We start from the raw sequence: 25,866 nt of genomic DNA on the forward strand, positions 1-25,866 counted from the left end.
TTATGTTTGTTAGGTTGTCATTTTTTGGTCAATAAAAACTGTAAGTGTAATTTATCTCAAAATAGGGTTTCAAACTTTCCATAAAAAAATAAAAAAATAAAAATGTATAGATGGTTTATATTTAATAATTTAAGATATTCTTGGTTGCATATACAATCTAATAGATAGTCAGCCTCAAAAGTGTTTGTGATCTCTACTCTATTCTGAAGTGGCATTACAAATTTTCAATATTACAAAGATTAAATAGTTCATAAATTAGATTGCAAATAAGTATTTTGATGGATATTATCTCATTATTTTTTTTAATAATGAAACAACTTTTGGTCAATTTATTTTTGTTATTTAACAAATCTTAAATACATTCAAAAAAATTCACAATTTAATAATATAATTGAAACTAATCTCTATTAGATTTTGAGTAAATTCCACTTCAAAATATGTCCTAAAATATTCCGGACATATAATAGATAGACTAACAAAATTTGATGGGTATCACCTTTAAAGATTTATAGCAATAGTTTTAATAAGGGTAAAGACATCCGATAAAATTGGAAATGGAAACGATAAAAAAAAATTAACATGGTCCTGGCCAAGAATAACATTTACAAATGGAGAAATGGTCCAAATTAAAAAAAATGTCCAAATAAACAAAACAGCTTTTAATAATAGTGAGAATATTACCATTTTGGTAGGATATATGAGTTATATTAAATAATGTTGTCGCATGGGCAATGCTTGGCCGTTCACCATCCGTGGTCCAATGTCTGACATATCAACCCACGGCTTCTGGTAATTTTCGCTGGTATGCTTAATGGGAAAGGCAATGCGTTGGAAAACAAAATGATTATTCGACTCTGATCACCTGTTGATCTCCGTCCACTTACAATTGGTATCCAATTTCAATTTGACAATATGTTCTCCTCGCTTAGAGCAAGCGCCTTACTGTCACGGAACAACACCAGTGATTCTTCAGCTATGAACCTCAATGGTACAGAGACGAAAACTAAATCGCAGGGCACTCTTCCATCTCCAATGAGTTTTCTCATCACCCAGGGAAGCGGACAGTCTGATTACAGTAATACAGGATCTACAAGAAGCTTGCAGTCAGAATTAAATATTTCTTCTACGCTAACCATCAACTCACAGCCGAGTCTTTGTTCACAGGGTAGCATATGCTCGATCCCCAATGGAGGGATGGGTCGGCCTGCAGGGAGCAACCTCGGAGACGGCGTGTACCATTGCATAGGTACATTGAGAGGTCATGGCGGGTGCGTGTTTTCTCTAGCAATGGCGGGCAACGTCCTCTACAGCGGATCCTCCGGCAATGACATACGGGTATGGACACATTCCGAGCTCAATGAGCACTGTAAGTTCGGTCACGGGGATGGAGCTGTCAAGTGTATTTTGGTTTCTGGGTGCAGGATATACAGCGCGCATCAAGATCATAAAATCAGAGTTTGGAAACGCGCTGAGAACATACAGCCCTCTGAACATAAGCTGGTGGTCACCATGCCGACACTGAAGGATTATGTGATGAATGCCATACCACCGAAGAAGTATTTTCAGGAGCGCAGGCACAAGAAGGTACTCTGGATCGAACATCTTGATACTATATCGGCTCTGTCGGTTGATAGAAATGGGTTTTTGTACTCGGCTTCGTGGGACAGGACGGTCAAGATCTGGAGACCTTCCGACTTGAGATGCGTTGAATCTTTCAGAGCACACGACGATGCCATCAATGCGCTTGTGGTTTCGCCAGATGGTTTTGTTTACACAGGATCTGCTGATTCTAGAATCAAAATCTGGGCGAAGGCATTCGGAGAGAGAAAACATTCTCTGGTTGCGATCATTGAAAGACACAAATCTGCTATCAATGCACTGGCTCTCAGCCCCGACGGCTCCATCCTCTACTCTGGAGCTTGTGATCGATCCATCATTGTTTGGGAAAGGGAGGAAAGCTAGCGGCACATGGTTGTCTCCGGCGCCTTGAGAGGTCACAATCGCGCAATTCTATGCTGGGCGAGTGTTGCAGAATTTGTATGCAGTGGATCCGGGGATAATACAATCAGAGTGTGGAAAAGAGGAGAAGGAAACGTGCATTACTGTTTGGCGGTTTTGGAAGGTCACAGAGGGCCTGTTAAATCCATTGCGTTGTCTGTGGATACTGTGGTTGGATGCCGCATCTACAGCGGGAGCCTGGATCACGACATTAGGGTTTGGTGGGTTTCTTCACGTACAAGCTTTTCTGATGATAAGGAAGATGTCACACTACCTTGAGAACCCCTCAGATTTTCTAGTGGAAATCTTAAACGCATTTATTCGGCTCTCTCTATCATATGTGTGTGGAACGTTAAAAGCTTCCCAGAATGTTAAATCGTACGTCACTTTTGCTGATAAATAAGATGGTAGATTAGTATTGTTTGAAAGCTTCTAATTGCAAAATTTTGCTCATCTAGAGCACAGTTGAGGTATTCTTTCTGTTTCCAAATGTAATTCGTTTCCGAAAAAAGAAGATAAACAGAACTAGAAGCTAGGATACAGGAAGCGCGAAACCAACCAAAAGCCTCTTTCTGGATTTGATGAGATGAAAAAATAATAATTCTTTACACCATAATTTTTCATTACCAACTCTTTGGGCAAAGCGGAAAGAGATTCCTGAAGTGTTTTATTTGGTTTGATAACATTAAGGGGATTTAATTTTAAACCTGGCTATGGTCAACCTGAACTATTTTTTTAAAGTAAAAATAGCATATTAAGATGTGGATAGAGTTCATAGATCTGGAGTGAGTTTTAATGGCTAAATCTGGTTATGGTCAACTTATTTTTTTCAAGTAAAAATAACATACTAAAATGTGGTCAGAGTTCAAGATGTGCAGGGTAAATTTTAATGGATTTTGCCTCGTATAATTGGGGTCCTCGTCTTTTATAACAAGTTGCTTTTAAACTATTGCTTAGTTTAATCAAGTGTAATTGTTACAAAATAATTAATATTATTTTGTATTAATGGAGAAATGGTTATACAAATTGTAACATATTTCTTTAATTTAGGATTTGTTTTTAGAATTTAGGAGTTTGGTTGCAACTTTCTGAGTTTTAGTAATGTACTTAATGATGTAATTGCTCATTTGATGTAAGTAAAGTGTATGGAGAGAGTTCTCTTTGTTTGAGTGCAGTCTCCAGGTGCAATACTCACCTGTGAGCTGTAACTCCTCCTTGTTAATTCAAATCTGTTTTTTATCTTTTTGAAACATTTTCCCTCGTCAATGTTTGTGTGAAAGTAATGTAAAAGTGCAAAAAAACATCCTGTAAAATTTAAAAGACCTTTTAAGAAGGGAGAAAGATTAAGAAAGGAGGAGAAGAACCTTCATTGCTGAAGTAAAAAAGATTTACAATAACTTAATTGCTTGAAGGCTTCTAACATCAATTAATATCTAGAGCGAGTTGAGGCATTCTCTGTTTCCAAATGTTACGCGTTTCAGAAAAACGAAGATAAACAGATCCAGAAGCTAAGAAACACGAAGCGAGAAAGCAACCAAAAGCCTGGTTCTGGATGTGATGAGCCATAATGTTTTATCAACAACTCTTTAAGCAAAGTGAAAAGAGATTATTAACCGTTTTAATTTACTTTGATATTATGACGGGGATTTAAATAGTCTATGCTCAACCCGATTTTTTTATTTTTATTTTATTTAATATAACATACTAAGATGTAGACACAGTGCATAGATCTGCAGAGTAAATTTTAATGGCGTTTGCACGTCATTTATATATCATAGCAAACTGGTTTTGCCTTCAAATCCTAATGACTTGGATACATGTCGTTAAACCATTGCTTAGTCTAACGATGGGATGTTTTTTGTTTTTTTTTTTTTTGTTTTTTTGAGATTTTTCTAGTCAAATGTTGAGTGAAAGTAATGTAACAATGCCGAAAAATATTTAAAAAACGAATCCCAAAATTTAAAAGATCTTCTAAATTTAGGAAACGATTGAAGAACAAAGGTGAAGACATTCCTGAACTAAAAAAGGTTTATAACAATTTAATTTATAAATGTAATGGAAGATAAGTCTTACACCACAGTAAATAAAAATGTAAGTTAAAAGTTAAATGTTAAGTTAAAAGTTTATTTATGAGGATTTGATATTTCTGGAAATTTAGGGAGTTTCTTGAGTACTTTTGTACAATTTTTCATAAACTGAAAAAAAATTATAAGAAAAAACATCTCCCCCTAAAACAAATTACATGAGAAAAAGAAAGAAATAAAGAAAGAAGAACTAAAGATGACTCCTTAAGTATAACTTTTTTCATTCCAAGTATTAGTCATAACTGAAAAAATCTTTGCGATGTCAAATATTTTGTGAAAATATTTGCAACTTGATTTTTAGTGGGCACATATTCTAGACTCAAAAGACTTCTTGAATAAGTTGGAAATTGAAGTGCATATAGTTCTCAATATATTTAGTCTTTTGATATTTCACAAAATTTTAAAAAATATGTATGGCACTCAAATTATCACATCATAATATAGTAAGTTAATACCATTAAATTCCAACTTCAGTCAATAAATATTGCAGCCAAATAAGTTCTTGACTCGAAAGAACACAACTTAATACTCAACATTAACTATAGATAATGCAATAACTAACAACTTAAATTTATAAGACCAAGCAATAAAAGTAGAACCAAAATAGCAAATACAACCAAAATAGACTTTCAATCATTAAATGATGTAACTTAGTTTGTAAGCTCAGAAAAACTAACAATATATTAAACTCCAAAACTTAACGTACTCTAAATATATCTTAAAATTATTATTATTATTTAAATATTTTTTCAAATCTCATTATCTAAAAAAAATCATAAAATTAACGTAAAAGAATGGTCTAAAACACCGAATAATCTATTATTTTTAAAAAGCAATTTTCATAAAGTTAAACTAAGAGAATAATCTAAGATGGAGAATAATCTATTATCCTTAAAGAACAATTTTCATAAAATTGAACTAAGAGAATAATCTATTTTCTCGTGTGCTTTTTTGAAATTCTCTTTAAACAAAGAGAATAGACGAAGTAATACGAGAGGATTTGGATGGAAATCGATATAACAAAATAAATGTTAGAATTTTAGAATTGTGAAAATTATTACCAATGGGCATTAGGATGGAATATACAGTTGGTAATTGTGCATGGAAAAAGATTCTTTCAGAAAGAAAAGCTGAATTGTATTATATTGAGTCTGTATAATAGAGCATTTGTACAAAATATGAGGAATATAATTTATAGGATGAGTCTGAACAGAGCATATAGCCTAAACACATTAACAGACGTGGACAGAAAAAAATGAGGACTACAAAGATTCCAAAATACCCTATGAGGAAGTGATGTGAGATAGTTTATTTTTTTTATAATATTCTAAAATCTTTGATTAAGTATTTTTTTACACAAAGAGATAGAAATGTTTATATATAAAATGTTTATACAAAGGTATGAAAATCTATAACCAAATGCTTTGTAATTAAGAAAATTTCTGTTTTTTACACGTATTAAATTAAATATTACACAAAGTTATGAATGGTTATCCAGAATGCAATAATGTTAATTTTGAAAATAAATTTTTAATCTCAATTTTTGTGACATAGTGTTTTTTGGATTCTACAAACCTTATAAATTTTGGATATAGGTTCAAAAACATTCTGCGAAAATAATTAAAATTTTGAAGAGTTAGATTATATATTTATCAACTAAGTAAAATAATTATGGATATTAATTTATGAGATGTAAATTAACTGATTTACATTAAATTTAATCATTAACAAGTTTCAAATTCAAATCTCTTAAAATTGATTTAAAAGTGAGAGCCACCTATAAAGAAAACAAACAATTACATGAGGCTTAACAACATTTCACTAATATATAGATCATTTTTCTATTAACAATCATTGAAATTGTCTCAAACCTCAACAAAATCTATTATAAAAAATAAACTATAACATAACAATACCCCATCATCACAAGGAAAATGACAATATTTGGCTGAAAAACATATCATTATTCTATTTAAATATACATAAAATTTATTTCCAATTTAAACAGAATCCACTAACAAACATATCATTCTTCTATTCAAAAACTGTTCTTCTATTCAAAAACTGCTCCAAAAGCTCTCTCTGAATAATTTAAAAAATTAAAAAAAAACTAATTTAAATAATTAAAAAATAAAAATAAAAATAACTAAATAATATATTATTGATTTAAATAATTTTAAAAACAAAATAAATAAATAATATACCCCTAATGTAAAATATTGATGACATGTCAATGATTTCAACTCCATTGATCCACTCGCCCGCGTGCCATACCGAGTTTCGTTCTCCATGGCCGTAAACGCTCCTCGGCTGTTGTGAATATGGCGCATTACAATGTGGTAGGCCGTCATCATTGTACTAAATGCTCTTCGTTTGTGGACGCAGCCAGAAGCGATGCACAGCAGGACGATGTATCAGCACTGTGTTAGGCTGTCACTAGACAGCGATGTGTCAATTATGTCGTATGCCATAGTTTGCTAACGAGGAAACAATTCTCCAAACCCGTCCCCACATGCGGGTATGAAATTGACGGGCACTTAAATTCTGCACATTACGTATCAAATCGACAGTTACGTCTTTTGTTTTACCCATAAAGTAAACCACCTTTTTTAAATATGGAGTGTAATATTTAGTTTTATTTTTTATTATATAAATTAGTGTATTTATATAAATTATATGATTAATAAATGTTGAGAGACATTATAATAGTTATGTTATAATACATTTATATTATTAAAATCATAAAAAATAATTATATTATAATGTTATTTTAAATCACTTATTATTAATAATTATAAAAAAATTTAATATGAATTATATATATATATATATATATATATATATATTTAAAAAAATGTAATTAAATTTTTAATTATAGAGATTTATTTATCTTAGAGATTCTTAATATGTCAATAAGTTTTGATTCAATAAAATTATTTATTAATACCACATGCCCAAAAAACCATAATTCGTGTTTATATGGCACATATTCATAAGCTGTATTTTTTTTAATTAACCAAATGAAGTATATTTTTTTTAATTAATCAAATGAATTAAAAGAGAAAAAGGACATAACTATTTTTGAGATAAATCTCAAGCTTTGATTAATAACCACTATAAAAAATATTGTAGAATATTACATGGAGGTTAAATCCCTACCATTCACTTAATAGTTGTTGATAATAAAATCAAATCTTACAAACCCTATTTCAAAATAGACACAACTATCTGCTTAAATATATAACTTATTATATATAAGTTTATAAATGGAAAATGATCCTTTATATAACATTTTTTATTTACATTTATCATATAAAGTATATAGGGAGCTCATAGATGGGCCAAGCAAATTTTGCTAACCCTATCATGTCTCAATGGAGGGATTCTCATTAACCATGCTTTCATTGACTGTGAATTGTTTCTCATTTGAATTAGGCTTTACACTATAAGGAAGATAATATGTGCATGATAGATTTAGTGGTAAGATGGATTTATGCCCAAATATACTATGATGTTATATGTCAGCTCCATATTTATCATGAAAGGAATTACCTATTCAACACACCATTGAAATGTTTTAACAACCATGTGCCTATGATCAAATCTCTAGATGTACAGAGCTTTCTTTAATTTTTTATCCTTCTTGGTGCATGAAAGATCTAGAGTTAAGATGAATCTATGCTAATTATTAATATGCCTCATGTCAACTCCCATTATAAGCACAAAGAAAATTACAAATCTCCTCGTAATAAATAACACAATTCAAATGCTTTAACAATAACTCTATATTTATTGTATAGAAAGATCAATTATTTAAAATATAAACATGTTCCTAAATTTTGAGCTTAAAAAAAATTTACTCATCAAAAGATTTTATCCCCCTAACACATAATAAATCTATGTTATTGTTTTCACATGTCACTTTAGTATTGTTTTTCCATTGTGTCAATGGTATATTGAATATAAAAAAAAAATTAAAAATACTCTCTAATACAATAAGAAATATTTTACCTTTAATTATTTTATATACAAGAATAAATAAATAAATATATTAAGATAAAAAAAAAAAATTAAAAATACCCTCTAATACAATAAGAAATATTTTACCTTTAATTATTTTATATACAGAAATAAATAAATAAATATATTAAGATTACCCAACAATTATCTCTGGGAAACTAAGATTATATTGTTGTCCGTTATTTAAATTAAACCCTTAAAACCTAAATGCTGTACTTTACACTAGAATGAAAATAATTATAAATGTGATAATGATGAAGTGTTAATGGTTAACCATTAATATTAATGTGACAGTGATGAAGTGTAATGGTTAATGATGAATTCATATAATATGAATTTTATATAAATGCTAGAATTATATGGAGCCAATTCATTTGGTTCCTGTGGCAATAGTATGGCGATTCATGTGGATTCTCTTCGTTATTTTTGGTTCCATTGGTGTAGTGGTAAAGGAAGACCACCAAGGTAGAATTTTTCTTGCTTTACGGGGTGTCTTTTTCTGAGCTAAATGGCTTGGTCAGGAAGAAATAGTTGTTTAGGGGTGTCTTTTTCTCAGCTAAATAGCTTCGTCAAAAAGAAATAGTTGTTTATGGTGCTTTTCATTGTTGTTGAGTGTGCAAATGATAGATTCAAATTAGAGACTACCATTCAAATTAGAGACTCTTGCTTTTTTCCACTAGAAACACATAATCAAGGTGTTCATTTTGGACTTCCGGATATCAATTTCAGATATCTTCCGTGAAAAAAATAACGAGGCTGACCGATTGTCTAAGGGGGATTGCAGTGCGGTTCCGGGTTCGATCATTTTCTAGTCATTTGGCAATGGTGGATTATTGAGATCTAGCCATATCATGATATGTTGTGGCATAATAGGTTCAGTTTTATTTGCTATTTCTGAATTTTGCTTGCCACCCATTTAGTTTTACTTTTTTTTCTTCTGAACTTGCTAATAGATATTGCTCCGATACCAAATTAGAGTGAAGACTCGAACACAACAACGACTCGCTCAACGTCACGCCTGCTCTGATACCCTATCAGAAACACTGAAGACTCATGAAAAGAGCTTGTTCATTGCATTAACAACCATAGGAATTTATACACAGAGACAGTCGTAGATGCTACAGCAATCTGCCGACTGACATTTATGGTTCAACAACAATTGCTGACTATCGCCGCTTGCTGTCGACTAACATTGATGACCTACCGACTACTATAACCTGTACTTTGAACATCTGTTGTATTCTCTAGATTAATCTAGCTACTGCATTAACAGAGGGTAGTTGGAATTAATACCTTCCAACACTCCCCCTTAATTCCAACTATATAACAAACATACTTTTAATTGATATGCCTGCTAGTCTAAGTCTCAGCTAGGCTTATAACAAAACATTTCATTTTTTCCTTCTTATTAAAGGGTCCATGTTTGTTCCTTTTCCTTTGCTAGTGCAGTTTCATTTTCACCTTTCTTATCATAAGATAGTGATTGAGCTTCTCCTTTCTTGATTGCAGGTTAAAATTCTTTGTATTCAATATTGCTTCAAGTTCTTGGGACTTATACTTGTTCTTAATGCTTGCAGTTTCTTCAAGTTTTGTTGCTTTTTCCTGATTGGCAATATCTGCACACTCAAAAACAATGTTAGATTCATAAATACAACCATATTGATTTTTGTCATCCTCCTCATTCATGGATTCTTCAGTTTCAAGATTCTTCACCATGCCAATTGCTGCTTTCAAACCTACATCAACATGTTTAAAAGATTTCTCAAGCCATCCTTCAATTAGCTTTATCTCTGCATCATAATCAAGCTTGATATCTTCAAACTTGTTTCTTCCTTTAACTGCTACTACAATTTCTTCTTCATGTTCTTCCACGCGATCATCAAAAACAAACAACAATTTATCAATCATTTTATTTTCAAAGATAACTTGCAATTCATTTTTTTAAAATAAATATCCACTATCAAATTTAATTGCAAATTAATCCGTTGCGGCTGACTCATCCACAACTTTTTCCTCTGCAACTTCTCTCAATAGCGATCGATCAAACATACAACAAAAACTTATCTCCATGCTCATCGCAACAACTGACCATTCACCACAACTCGTGCAGTAAAAAGAATATTTCCTGCAGATTAATCCTTTCTCAACAAGGCTCAAGGATTGTTAAAAAATACGTTCACTTGCTTCAGCGCTTAACACATATACATCAATGCCTCAAACACTTGGTGCAAACATCAATGCAATCCCTTTATATCATAATCGGTTAACCAATGTATATAGTAATCACATATCAATTTAAAGTTTCAGATGTTGTTGCCATATTAGGGAAAATTTCAAAACACTGCAAATTCGAACAACAACTGTATAAACATACTAGCAAAGGGGGATCTCAAACACGATTTCAACTTCAAGAGTCTACCTTTGCACCTTTGATAGACATCCCTGCATTACGAGACATAACCACACACACTGCTGATCACAGTTTCTTCTCACACGGTCTCCAAGATTCACAGCAACGACGCTTCTACGGCTCTCAAGCTCTCAACGCACAACGCCCTCTTTTACCAGCACTTCGCAGCTCCTCCTAGGAAATCCCCAGCTCCTTTAGCAAGCAACTCTCCTCAGCCCTCCAGGCTCCACACACGGTGCTTCAATGATTCTCTTTCAAAAGCACTCTGCAACAAATAGCTTTAAAAAAATACTCCCAAGTGGCACACAATCCACCACTATTCAAACACAAATCATTTCTTGAGACCTTCACAAGTGTCTCCACACCTTGGCACTCGCTCTCCTCCGCCTTACTTGCCGAAACACACAACGGAAATCCTTGGCTCTTCTCGGCGCTCTTCCTTGAAATTCCTTGGCTTCGAGGCTCCACGCTCGAATGGATTTCTGCGGCTTCCACTCTACCAACACTTTCCATGGGCTGCAATCTTCCTTGACAGCCTTTGATGTTGTAGACACAGCTCAGTGAACAGCTCTAGCACTACGCTCCAACTCACAGTAAACAACCAAGCCCTCTTTTGCACGGCTCACCAACACACCTCTTCAAGCCACACTGTCTCCTCACATGGTGGCAAACACAACGCTCTTCTAACTCAGATCCGACCTCCACGCTCTCACTCTCAACGCACTCTTCTTTTAACACAGCTCTACAACACTCAGCCGAAACCCTTGGCTCTGATACCATATTAGATATTGCTCTAATACCATAATAGATATTGCTCCGATACCAAATTAGAGACTGAAGACTCAAACACAACAACGACTCGCTCAGCCTCACACCTGCTCTGATACCATATCAGAAACATTGAATACTCATGAAAAGAGCTTGTTCATTGCATTAACAACCATAAGAATTTATACATAGAGACAGTCGTAGATGCTACAACAATCTGTCGACTGACATTTATGGTTCAACAACAATGGCCGACTACCGCCGCTTGCTGTCGACTAACATTGATGACCTGTCGACTTCTAGAACCTGTACTTTGAAAATCTGCTATATTCTCTAGATTAATCTAGCTACTGCATTAATAGAGGGTAGTTGGAATTAATACCTTCAAACCTAAGTCACCAGATTCATCCTAAACCCCCACGAATCCCGAATCCAGCGAATCCGACACGATTCAGTCCGGATTCATGTCCAAATCATATGACACGTCGTGTCCTATTCCAACACGTCGAATCAGAGGTCATGTCACGATTTTCAAAAGCATGTCGCGATTTTGGGAAACGTGCCCTATTTATGGTAATGTTAAATTCTTAAAGTAAAAGAGGCATTCTCCTTAATCTTCATTTTCATCCTTTTACTTAAATTTTTAACATTACCATGAAATGACTCAGGATGTTCGAGAGTGGTTTCGGCCTCATTAGATTTCATATGGAGAAAGTAGAATTTTAGATTTCATTCAAAATCCAGCAGACTTATCAGTTTTTCAGGATTTTAAGATTGGGGGATTGTAATGTTTCCATTGAATTTTGTCATGTATTAGGGTATGGAACTCGTATTTAATCAAGAGCACCAATCCCTCTATGTACCTTGATGTTAGTGACATTGGTTGTCGAACTCATGTATCATGACCCTCCTAAAAATGTAAGCATCACTCAAAAAAGATCTTGACTTGACATGTTATGCTTGTTCTATCTTATGTTAATGCTTAAAGGGTGATATTAATAACAAAGATCCCTATACAGATATAGAGGGAATGACAAAGATGCCTCTGGATATTAATGCTTAGAGGGCGATATTAATGACAAAGATCCTGATTTTCCAACAAGACTAAAAAATTAGACATTTCACGTGGTGGCAAGAGGGCCAAGCATAAGAAATAGATAATAGATTGACATGTATTTGAATTTTGTATGTACTATGCATGCTAATAGCTATAGATGAAGATCTATGTTTGAAATCAATAAATTTGTATCATTAATTAAAATTTGTGTAAGAAATATGATAATATCTAATTTTTAATATATATATATATATAACGTGTCCTAACGTGTCCTGTTCCGGGGTCAGCCTGTCCGAATCCGACACCACGAAATCTGGAATCCTACATACCCCAAATCCCCGTGTCAAGTGAATTAGCTTCCAACACTTGCTCGCCACCCATTTGGTTTTGTTTTTTCAGATGGTTATCTTTTGTTGAATAGAACACATAGTAGCTAATATAGACACCGACCTACACGAAATTCTCCAGAGATATCCTGTGTCTATAAAACTTTTAGATGTAATGGAGAAAATATGCCTATGTAATTTCTTTATCTATAATGAAAACGTTTTTCCTGAAAATGAATGCATGTAAATCGGTGCCATGTGCTATCTGTATTTAAGTTTTAACTCCAAATTGCAGCTTTGTATTTATCCATGCATAGCTACATTGAGACGTCACGGTGGGTGCGTGTTTTCTCTGGCAATGGCGGGCAACCTCCTCTACAGCGGATCCTCCGGCCATCCCGAGCTCAGTGAACACTGTAAGATCGGTCACGGTGATGGAGCTGTCAAGTTGGAAGTTTCAGCGTTTTTTTTTCCTGTATGTATGAATAACACACCATTGCCACCGGCAAAATGATGGAATTGTCAAGTTTTTGAAATTTTTGAAATTATATATTACTCTCATTGTTATCTGCAAAAACTAAGGAAGATTCTACAAAGCATAAAAATTGAGGCTTTATATAGTCAAAATAACCGGTGCAAAGACCGTTCCACCGTTCCAAATGAAGCATATCTTATGTTGAGACTTGTATTTAGGTAGGGAGTTTATTGTTAAACTTTCTCAATTAATTATTAATTGACAAATTTTTGTATTTCATTAGAGTATTTTTTCCCCAAAAAACTCAAAAAACCTCAACCTAATATCTTATGTAATATAAAAAGATTAATAAAGAGTTTAATAATCTAAGATATAGTAGTTAAAAAAATTTTAAGCAATTTGTTCTATTTAAAAAAAAAAATTGTGTCTATTTTGAATTAGATAAGTGGATAAATGTTTTAATTTTGAGATAGAATTTACAAATTTTTAATTTAATTATAGAAAATTATTAGGTGAATAGTAAAAATTTAACATTTAAAAAATATATTTAGTAGACAAATGTGAATTGAAATTTACTTTAAAAAGTAGTCATGCCTTTTTTATTTTACTTTATTTTAACAAAAAATCTACTGAATATCTATGAAATATTTTTAGTAGACAACATAAGTTGAAATTTACCTTAAAAAATAATCGTGCCTTTTTTATTTTCACTTTAATAAAAAAAGGTCATATCTACATGGGCCAATACTAGGCTTTTCTTATTACATGTTTTTAAAACGTATATATATTTAATTCATGTATTAATTCTTTTAGTGATGAGGAGGAGAATTAAGGTCCACTAAGACCAATATGGTCTATAGGACCAAAGTAAGAGGTTAATTGAGATTCTTTAACATTTTATTTTTATGAGCGAAAAGAAGAGAGAGAACCATAATTTTGGTTACTTAATAGGTCAAAAAGATCTGTAGTGCGGCAAAGATTTTGAAAATTAGACAAAATGTGATTTTGAAAATTAGACAAAATCTTAGTAAGAGTTGGGCAATCCAAGAGAAAGCTTAGAATGGATGTGAGTAAGAGCAATCCAATAGAAAATGTTTTTCATCTTCAACCTTCTTTTTCAAATAGATCAATTTCACTTTGAAGATCATGAGAATTAGTTCTTATCTTGGTGATGTTCATCTTCTTCTTACCACTGATCAAGGAAAAAAAATAATTATGGTTTTTTAAATTGGGGTTGATCAATTCCTTATAATATCTTACTTTCCTTTTTCCCTCTAATTAGTTATCGTCCCACAATTTATCCTTTAATTTTAAAATAATAATATTTTTAATATTATCCCAAGATAATAGTAATTTAATTTAGAATTATAAATAATTTTGAAATGATAATAAAGTTACCATTTATGTTTTATTTTTATTTTAAAAAATATAAGATATGTTATGAAGTAATTGATTTTATATTTATGATGAATGTAATTTAGGTAGATGATTTTTTAGCTAAATAAATCTCATTTTTAGTTTTTTCAAAATATATATATATATATATATATATATATATATATATATATATAATTATAATTATATAATTTAATAGATAAATAAAATTTACTAAATAAAAATTTGTAATTAAGAAAAAAAGTCACAAAATATATATAATTATATAATTTAATAGATAAGTAAAATTTACTAAATAAAAATATGTAATTAAGAAAAAAATCATAAAATATGTAATTTAAAAAAAATGTTACAGATTGAAATCTAAAAAAGATAGCGTGTATATATATATAGCTTTAGTTCAATCAATGTGAGAAAAGTAACCCTATCTCACAAATAAATAAAAAATACTTATCTATATATATATACCAGTTCCTCATTTTTTTTTAACCTTTACCGAACATTTTCACAAAATTAAATTAATGCAATAATCTATTTTCTTCTTGTGAATCTTTCTCATGATTTTTGAGTTCTCGAGAGTTAAGAGGAGTCGATGTAATATAAGGAGCGGGGAGGTTTTGTTTAGAAAATAATATGATAAAATAAATGCGAAGAAAACCTCGAACTTCGTGAGTCTGAATCATATTACCAAGGGGCATATGACTGCAGTAACAAAATGATGACTCACGGGGGGCAGAGACAAAGCAAGATGGCCAAGATTCCAAATCATCCAGTCAACCTGCCAAGGAGAAATGGAAAAAGTTTGAGGTTTGGGGAGGTTTCAGATCCATTGAACCTGAGATCTTCTCGAGGTAAAATATGTTTTAATATCAGGTTTAGTCAAAAAAATGATTTTTAGGGTTAAGTATTCGACTCAATTTTTCTTATTTATTTCTTAATTAATTACGCAAATTTCATAATTAATTATACAAATTATAAAAGCCATAGTATTAAGAGCTTTTTTTTTACAAAGGTTATTTTGTATTGTAAAATTATAAATATTATCATTGAGTATAGGAGACTTAGCTATAATTATGAAGAGAGGCCTATTCTACAATTAGTGCTATATTTGATTCTATTGGTAAGTATAGTTGACACTTATAATAAAAATAAATTATTCTTTAAATAAAAAACAAAGTTAAATAAGAATGAATATATATATTTGATTAGTTTTAATTGAAATTTTACATATATGTATATATAGAAACAAAAGTATATATATATATATATATATATATATATATATATATATATATATATACACCATAGCAGAATATTTCAATGCTCATAGACAAAAAGTTATTGAAAAATAAAAATAAAAGTCAATTACTTCTTAAAAAGAGTAATAAAAAGGAATATAAGGTTAAGTAGTATTTATCTTTATTTAAAAATATATTAATAAAATGAAATAGTTTAATGTAGACAATGTGATTCATGAATAAATTGTATAAACTAATTGAAAAAATATATTACATAAAGTAAGTAAAAAAATAAATTGATATGGTTAGAACATTATAAGTAGTCACATTATTTTACATTTTGACGATTTTTTAGATATATATTTTTAGTTGATTTCAAGGCCTTGAATCCATTTATGCATTCAAAAACTCAATTTAAACAATGAAAGCTACACATGGTTTGTCTGGGTGTAGATAAGAGAGAGAGAACCAATATAAATCCATCATAACCATGGATATATCAAACATCATGCGGGAGCAAATCTCTTGAAGTGTAGAACTTGAGGGAAGGTTTGCACATCGATGGATTTGATCCTTCTTGACACACAATAGATTTCGAGTCAGATGGATCTAGTTTATATGCAACTATGAACAAAGTAAATGTCCATCAACATGTCAAGATAGTTAGGGTAAACTTGACTTGGGCATTAGAGTCAATTCAATATAGTCATGAATGGATTTATGTTGATGGTTGATGGGATAGATGTTTCAATAACACATGGTTTTTTCCATTGCATCTTCATGTAATTTAGCCTATTTAAGGGCATGATGGCTTCATTGGAAGATGCCTTTGGGTGAAAGAATAATGCATCTATTATTAGGAGTTCGTTTTGTTGTAAGGGTTTCTAGGATAATTTATGGTGTTGTAACACCCCACAGGTGGAAGTAAAAACTAAAATTATTGTTGTTAGTATTTTACTTTTAAATTTTTGTAATTATGAAAATAAATAGGAAAAGAACAGTTACAATAGTTAAATAATGAATTTCTTTTATGTAATTCCGGAAATGGTTAAGAGTCAGAACAGAATGAAGATTTCAAGAGAATCTAAAGAAAGTTTGGGAAATAGTTCGAGGCAGTTATTATTCAGTTTCCTTTCTTCTAAGTCCTGGAAATAAAAAGGGCTCTAGAGGGACGAATAGGGGGTTGGCCACCAGAAGGAGGAACCACCTGAAGAAAAAGGATACATGAAAATTACAGGAGTATTTCCAGAGCTGGTTAGACCAGTGGAAATTTCTCCAGTCAGATTGATTTCTGAAATGTTCCAGATTGGACTCGGGTCCTGAGGTTTGGAATTGTAACCTTGATAGTTACATCCAGCTGTGCCAAACGATTTCTAGGGGGGGAATCTGGATACAATTTCTAGTTTCGTTGGTTGGGCGGACTGGTCTCATTCTAGTATCGAACACTTAATCATCTAAGGAATATCAAATAAGTATATTGCTCACTGGTTTTGATGGTAGAATAAAGTTGTTAATAATGTGTGACCCTGTGAATTTATTATGAATCTTTAAATGGAAGAATAGCCAACAATAAAGGTTTAAGGGTTGGTACCGACCATCAGTGAGTGCCTGTGAATAAGTCAACCCTTTTTAAGAGGAAAGGATGTAGATAATGTTACTAATGATAAAATTTATAATATGTTATTGTCATTAAAAGAATTGTTGAGTTTATTATTGTTGTTTAAGGAAATGTCGAATTAAAATATGATTGTTCCTAATAATAACCAGATGAAATGACCTTACTAGAGTTAGGAGCTTTGACAATGAAATTCTTTCAAGTACAACTATTATGTCTGCATTTACAACAAAAATTTTGTATGACATACAAGAGATTAAATGTTATCACACTAAGAATGAAAACAAGCATGTATACAGATACTCGATTCAATTGTATGTATATTAGCACGAGATATAACACTCAGACTAACAATGAGCCATTTATGTTATAAAAACACTGAAAGGGAGAAACCCCCAAATCTGAGTAGTAAAATCTCAATGGGGATAAAATTCCAAGAGGTTGTCAAGAAAAGACATCTACCTAGAAAAAAATAAACCACACAGAATTGGAAACCTCATATGAAACACTAAACTGAGAAATTTGAATAAAATTAGGTATTTGTATTCTGAGTAGAATACCACCCAAAACTCTTAGGAATGTTCCTTAGACTAGTCAGAAGAGGAAAGATAGGTGGGTCTCAGCATTTCAGGGTACCCATTGAAGATTGAACCTGAATACAAGGTGAATATCCATACTCGTTAAGAGAGAAACTAATGGAAGAAATCGACATATGCGGTTGTTTCCATAGTTGACCATTAGCCGAGACAAGAACTAGAAGCACAACAATTCTAGAAAGCAACTGGTTACCTTAAATGCTGGAAACACCCATGAAATGTCTCAAGCCTGAGACAAAGGTACCAAGACAGGGTTAAACAATAGACTTGACCTTAACAACAAGGAGAGTATCGCCACCATCTCTAGCTAAGTATGAAACGAAAATCAATAGCATGAAGGAAGCCATTACAATTTACAAGAAAGGAAATTAAGACAAGTCTTTTAGTTGCAATAGAGCGGAAATTAACTGTCCATGAATTTAATAAGAAAATAATAGTATTAACTAGCAACATAACTTCTTAAATTAAAAGAACAAATATACACATATGAAACATCCACTGTGAACAACAGTATTGGAAACTTAAAAATACCACGGTGAACATTTAAGTATGGCCAGGGAGCATAAAAACCCTCAACACAATCCGACCAAGGACAACTCAAGTATAAACCCTCATATGATACTATGAGTAGAGACCAGAAGGATAAACAGAAATTCGAAAATTAACCAAATATAGGGTAAGAACTCGAGGGTTCTCCCATAATCCAAACACGGGACCATAGTCCACTGAGGACTGCGAATGAGTCAAAGTGCAACAAAGAACCAAGGGCTATGTGTTTACCAACCTGGTAGCGTAGAAAAAATGTTGTTGGATAACTATCAGAGCTGACGAACTTGGTGGTTGTCCTATTAACCTAAAAATGCAATGAACCTGTAGGTTAGATTCCATAAGTATAACTCGGCCACAGGAAAATGAAAGAAGTTGGTTAAACAAATGTTAAAGGAAAAAAAAATAGATTTAATTCCATTACCTATGCCGATGGTGATTGAAGAAACCCCATGCAGTAAAGATTGTATGTAGTATTGTAATGTGACATTTAAGCAGAGTCCAGAGTCGAAGGGAGTTGAGGGGCCATGGCGTGTCAGGTTTGCAGAGGCCTTGCGCTCCTCCTACTGGAGGAAGGCAACAATGGAATGACGGTTGCAGAGCCAAGTTACACGGTGGAGAGGAGGGAAAGTGAGCCCTATACATAGCAACCCAATAAGAAGTTACCCTAACTCTTTCACAAATGATCCCAGCCGTCAGATGAACACACAATGAGACCATCGTTGGATCACTGCCGTGTGGCGCTAGGAGGGATGCACACCTGGTGGCAAGCCTCGAAGTGAAAGGTCCACCCAACATGAGTTAAGAACTTAGTATTGTAATAATACTCGACTGTAAATGCATTAAAAACACAACCATAACCTTATGTACATGAATCCTATTTGCTGCACAATGTATTAAAGCCATGCTTGACTTTGAATAATGTGTCGATTAAACTTGATAGTAGGAAGTGAACCTTTCTTTTAACCTATGCCAATTAACCATTCCATGACTATTAACATTCATTGCAATTAGTTAGTAAGTAAAGCACGATCATTTTAAATAAGATAAACATATTTATGTTATTGTATTGTTGAGTTAATTTGCATGTGGCAAGTGGTATCAGAGCCTTCAGGTTCCTACACTAAGGCCTGAATGGATGATTATAGAATAACAAAAGTAATTATCATGCACAGAGGAAGAACGTGAAAGCATCATGCGACGAGGAGAACGATCTTCCCCCTCCGAAGGGACAACCGAACATAACCCAGAGGTGTGGGTATATTTGGGGGAGCCAAATCATAACACAAATGCTGCACTACTAGAAATAGTCTAGCAACTGCGAGCAAAGATGTTGAACTTATGAGCAGACAATGAAAGATTACGATTGGAGCAGGAAAATATTATGAAGAGTCTTTCAAATAGGTAGAATCAAAGGAATCCTAATCCTAGTTAGGATGAGGAAAATAGAACAGAGTCACATAGACAGCAAAAGGAGTGTCCGGAGTCTGAGGGAGGGCGAACTAGCCATGAAGAAAAATCTGATAATGTATCTGATAAGAAAATATTTAAGAGACAGAAAATTGAACTTCAAGGGGAATTTAAAAATATCAAGCCACCAATATACAATGGAGAGGCTGAGGCTTGGTTAATCAACATGAATAAATACTTTCAAATATATGAGTACGATGATAATTTAAAGGCAAGGCTAGTAATATACCAATTGCAGGGTAAGGCCACTTTGTGGTGGGAAGTAATTAAAATAGTCGGGGAAATTGATGAACAAGAAGTCATGTGGGAGCGATTCCAAAATAATTTTAAGGTAAAATACTTGATCGAGCGGTTCTATGATGACAAGGCGAAAGCATTTCATGACCTGAAACTGGGACAATAATCTATGGATGAGTTCATAGCTAAGTTTAACTCCTTGTTGAGATATGTCCCTTACATTTGGGAAGAGAAGGCTAAATTCTAGTGCTTCATCAACAATTTACCGATTTATATGAAGAAGAAGTTGGAATTTGACAATCCTAAAATGATGGATGAAGCGGTTAGAAAGGCTCGAATCTACTATCAACAAATGAAGCAGAAGGGTGAGGGCACCAAAAATTGGACAAGTAAGAAATAGCAAAGAAATTTCTCAACTAGTAAGAGCATGAAAAATGCCAATACCAGGTATCCAGGTCGGAAAGGACCAAGTGGACCTGTAAATAAGAATCAATAGAGGTATAGACACCAAAGTGAAGCATCTAGTAAGCTGGAAAATAATCAGGTTCCTAAACTTCCTTTGCAGTGTTGCGGTTGTGGAGAACCCCAATACTAAAAAAGACATCCCCATCGAGGGAGATATGAACCAGTTACAAATTTCCAAGAAGCTTATACTGTTGGTAATGTGGAAAGGAACATACCAAGGATTAACACCGCGTTGGAGGATCGGCAGGCATAATATCAACCATCGATGGTGGAACGGGAAGGTAAAATATCCAACCATCCCGTTTCCATTCCGATAGATTCGGGTGCAATATTAAGATATGATAGCCCAAGTGTAGTTGATTTATGTCATTTGACAAGTATAAAGTTTAGAAATTCTTGGCTGGTCCAATTAGTGACAAGAGCTAAGAGAAGAGTTAATGTAAAGGTAGATGACTGTGTAATTGAATTGGCTGGGTAGTGAATTAACACCAATTTAAATGTGCTACCATTAGGTTCCTATGATGTACTGATAGGTATGGACTGATTGGAGCATCATTGGATCATAGTAGACTAGAAGGGAAGGACAATTAACTTCCTATCCAGTAATGGAAGTAGAGTATAAATTTGGGGTATTAGAAGAGAAGTTAAGTTACGACCCATTACAGCTCACCAATTAGGAAAGAGTATGCGTAAAGGCTATCAAATTTATGCATTCTAGGTAGCATACACTAACTCTAAACATAAACTATCTGTTTTAGACAACATACCAATTGTTCAAGAATTTAAGGATGTCTTTCCAGAAGATATTCTGCGATTGCCACCCAAAAGGAATCTTGATTTTACTATAGAATTGATCCCTGGAGCTGCTCCAGTTTCCAAAGCTCCTTACAGAATGACTGTTCCGAAGTTGACAGAGTTAAAAACACAGCTTCAAGAACTATTGGATAAGGGTTATATTAGACCTAGCGTATCCCCTTAGGGGTGCCCGATTTTATTTGTGAGTAAAAAGGATGGTACTATGCAGTTAATCATAGATTATAAACAAATTAATAAATTAACCATAAAAAAAGTACCCCTTAGCTCGAATTGACGATCTATTTGACCAAGTGAACGGAGTTGTGGTATTTTGAAATATTTATTTACGTTTTGGTGATCATTAGATTCGAATTAAAGATGAGGATATATATAAAACATCGTTTAGAACGTGTTATGGTCATTATGAGTTCACGTTTCTACCATTCAGACTCACGAACGCCCCAACAACATTTATGAGTATGATGAATGGGAATTTTCACCCCCTTTTAGATAAGTTTGTCCTTATTTTCATTGATGATATCTTGGTGTATTCTAGGTTTGTAGAAGAACATAAAGAACACCTGAGAATAGTATTGCAGACCCTAAGAAAAAACCAGCTCTACGCCAAGTTTAGCAAATGTTACTTTTTCAACGATCGAATTCAGTCTTTGGGACACATTATTTCCTCCACTGGCATAGAGGTAGATCAGGAAAAGATTGAGATTATCATGAACTGGCTTGTTCCAACCAGTGTGGCAGATATATGCTCTTTTATGGGTCTTGCTGGATATTATAGACGATTTATAAAAGGATTCTCCAAAGTAGCATATCCAATCACCTCTTTCCAAAAAAAGGGAACAAGCTTTAAATGGTTGAAGGACTATCAAGAGAGTTTTGAACGGTTAAAGAATTTATTTATCATTGCACCTATGTTAAAAACTGCAGACTAAGAGGAAGATTTTATAGTCTGTACTAATGCTTGTAAAGAAGGTGTGGGAGGATTCGTAATGAAAAAAGATAAAATGATTGCTTACGAATCTCGTAATTTAAAATATCATGAGCAGAAATATTATGCTTATGCCTTGGAGGTAACTACTGTTGTTCATGTCTTAAAGGTATGGTGTCACTACTTGTTGGGGAAAATATTCTTGCTTATGACGGATCATAAATGAACTTCTTTAGCCAACCCACCCTGAATGCATGCCAAGTTAGATGGATTGCATTCTTAAGTGAATTTTATTTTGAAATTAAACACTTGAATGGAAGGGAAAACTGAGTAGCAGATGCGTTGACAAGGAAGTTGCATCATGTCTACGAAATTTTATTTAGTCGAGTGGAATTTAATTTTTTTTTATCAAAGCAAGGAAGCAATTTAGAGGGATCCATAATATGAATATCTCTGGCAACAAGCTAGAGTTGCACAACATTCTAGAAAACATGGTGAGTATGTTATTAACTCTGAAAATCTGCTGATGTTTATAGGTAGAATATATGTTCCTAACTAATTACCTGTGAAACAACTCATATTGGATGAATTACATAGGAGTCCTTATGAAGCTCACTCCGGCTATCAAAAATTATTTTCTGCAATTAGGAAAGACTATTACTGACCTGGTATGAGGAAAGACATTACAGAATACCTTGCTAAATGTCTGGAGTGTCAACAGTTTAAAACTGAGCATCAACATCTTGCTGGGTTGTTACATCCCTTACCTATTTTGGAATGGAAGTGGGACACCATAACCTTGGATTTCATAACTGGTTTACCCCGATCAGAAAGAAAAAATGATTCCATTATGGTGGTGGTAGATAAATTAAGCAAGGTAGCTCATTTTGTCCCTATCAAATCCACCTATCAAACCACCCAGATTACATATATATGCATGAGGGGAATTTTTAGGTTGCATGGGATGCCTCGAGTCATAATCTTTGACCGTGATGTTAAGTTCACTTCTGCTTTCTAGAAAGCATTTTTCTCAGGTTTGGGCACTTAAATTCACTTTAGTATAGCCTATCATCCCCATAATGATGGACGGACTAAACAAGTCAATCAAGTGGTGGAAGACATCTTGCGTATGTACTCATGTAACAACCTAGAAAATGGGAGGAATATCTCCACTTAGTATAATTTTCCTATAATAACGGTTATCTGGAATCATTAAAGATGAGTCCCTTTGAAGTACTCTATGGGAGGAAGTGTACCGTCCCTGCAAATTGGAATAGCCTTGAGAATAAAATAATATTAGGACAAGATATGTTGGAAGAAATGGAAAGAACAGTGAAAAAGGTCCGTTGAATTTTGAAGGTTGCACAGGATAGGAAAAAGGCTTATGTCGATAATAAAAGGAACTAGCATGAGTTCCAGGTAGGAGATAATTTCTATGTGTGAATTAAACCCAGGAGAAGTACTTTCATATGGGGAAAGTGTGCCAAATTGGCTCCTCAGTTTTGTGGTCCCTTCCAAATCTTAGATAGGGTATGACCAGTTGCATATCAACTCGCACTACCCATTCACATTCGAGTGCATAATGTATTTCATGTTTCCCTTTTAAAGAAGTATATATATGATCCTCGGCACATCATAAATTGGAAAGATATTTAGGTAAAGGAATATTGAAGTATATGTATGTGTGTATTTTTTTTTTATCTCTAGATATATATTTAGATATGCCAAATTTATGAAAATTGGATGATGGCAGGTAGAATCGGAAGGATAATTCCTAGTAGAGCCACTATGCATACTCGATCAGAGAGAAGTAACGTTGCAGATGTGAGCTATCATCCATGTTAAAGTGCAATGGAAGCACTTTAGCCTGGAGGAAGTCACTTGGGAGGATAAATATTTTATGCAGAAAGCATACCCCAGGCTTTTCCAAGAGTAGCTGGAAGATTAAACATTGAGGACAATGTTCCACCTGGGGGGGGGGAAGATACAATGCCACAGAGGTGGAAGTAAAAATTGAAATTATTGTTGTTAGTATTTTACTTATAAATTTTTGTATCTACGAAAAGAAATAGGAAAATAACAGTTAGAATAGTTAAATAATGAATTTATTTTATGTAATTCTGGAAATGTTTAAGAGTCAGAACATAATGAATATTTCAAGAGAATCTATAGAAATTTTGGGAAAATAGTTGGAGGAATTTATTATTAAATTTCCTTTATTCTAAGTCCTGGAGATAAAAAGGGCTCCAAAGGGCTGAATAGGGGGTTAGCCAGCAAAAGGAGGAACCACTTGAAGAAGTAGGATGTGTGAAAACTGCAGGAGTATTTCCAAAGCTAGCTAGACTAGTGGAAATTTCTCCAGTCAGATTGATTTCTGAAAAGTTCCAAACTGGACTGGGGTCCTCAGCTTTGGAAGTGTAACCTTGATAGGTTACATCTAGCTGTGCCAAACGACTGCTGGGGGGGAACCTGGACGTAATTTCTAGTTCCATTGGTTGGTCAGACTCATATCATTCTGGTCTCGACCTCTTAATCATCTAAGGAATATCAGATAAGTACATTTCTCACTGGTTTTGATGGTAGAATACAGTTGTTAATAATGTGTGACCCTGTGAATTTATTATGAATAGTTAAATGGAAGATTTGTCAGCAATAAAGATTTAAGGGTTGCTATCGACCATCAGTGAGTGCTTGTAAATAAGTCAATACTTGTTAAGAGGAAAGATTGTAGATAATGTTGTTTATGATAAAATGTGTAGTATGTTATTGTCGTTAAAAGATTTGTTGAGTATATTACTATTGTTTAAGGAAATGCCAAATTAAAATATGATTGTTCCTAATAATAACCAGATGAAAGGACTTTGCTAGAGTTAGGAGCTATGAGAATGAAATTCTTTCAAGTACAAGTATTATGTCTCCATTTACAGCAAATATTTTGTATGACAAATAAGAAATTAAAGGTTATCACACTAAGAATGAAAAAAAGCATGTATACAAATACCAGATTCAACTGTATGTATATTAGCATGAGATATACAAAAACTTATACTAACAATAAGCCATTTATGTTAAAAAAAAACTGAAAGGGACAAACCCTCAGATCTGAGTAGTAAAACCCTAAGGGGGATAAACTTCTAACAGGTTGTCAAGCAAAGACATATACAGAGAAAAAAATAAATCTCACAGAACCGACAACCTCATATGAAAAACTAAACTAAGAAATTTGAACAAAATTAGGTATCTGTATTCTGAGTATAATACCACCCGAAACTCTCAGGAATATTCCTTAGATTAGTCAGAAGAGGGAATATAGGTGGCTCTTGGAATTTCAGGGTACCCATCGGAGAATGAACCTAAAAAAAGGTTAATATCCATACCTATTAAGAGAGAAAGTAATGGCAGAAATAAACATATGGGGTTGTTTC

At 33.2% G+C, this 25,866-nt stretch overlaps 1 pseudogene; it reads left to right on the top strand.

Moving 5' to 3' along the window:
• Positions 1–761: 761 nt before the first annotated feature.
• On the top strand, positions 762–2,558 carry LOC149207186 (protein JINGUBANG-like; annotated as a pseudogene).
• Positions 2,559–25,866: the final 23,308 nt, after the last annotated feature.

Source organism: Pinus tabuliformis, chromosome 1_2, assembly GCF_031772625.1.
Source record: "Pinus tabuliformis cultivar Carrire ecotype Pingquan chromosome 1_2, CPIR1, whole genome shotgun sequence".
NCBI lineage: Eukaryota > Viridiplantae > Streptophyta > Pinopsida > Pinales > Pinaceae > Pinus > Pinus tabuliformis.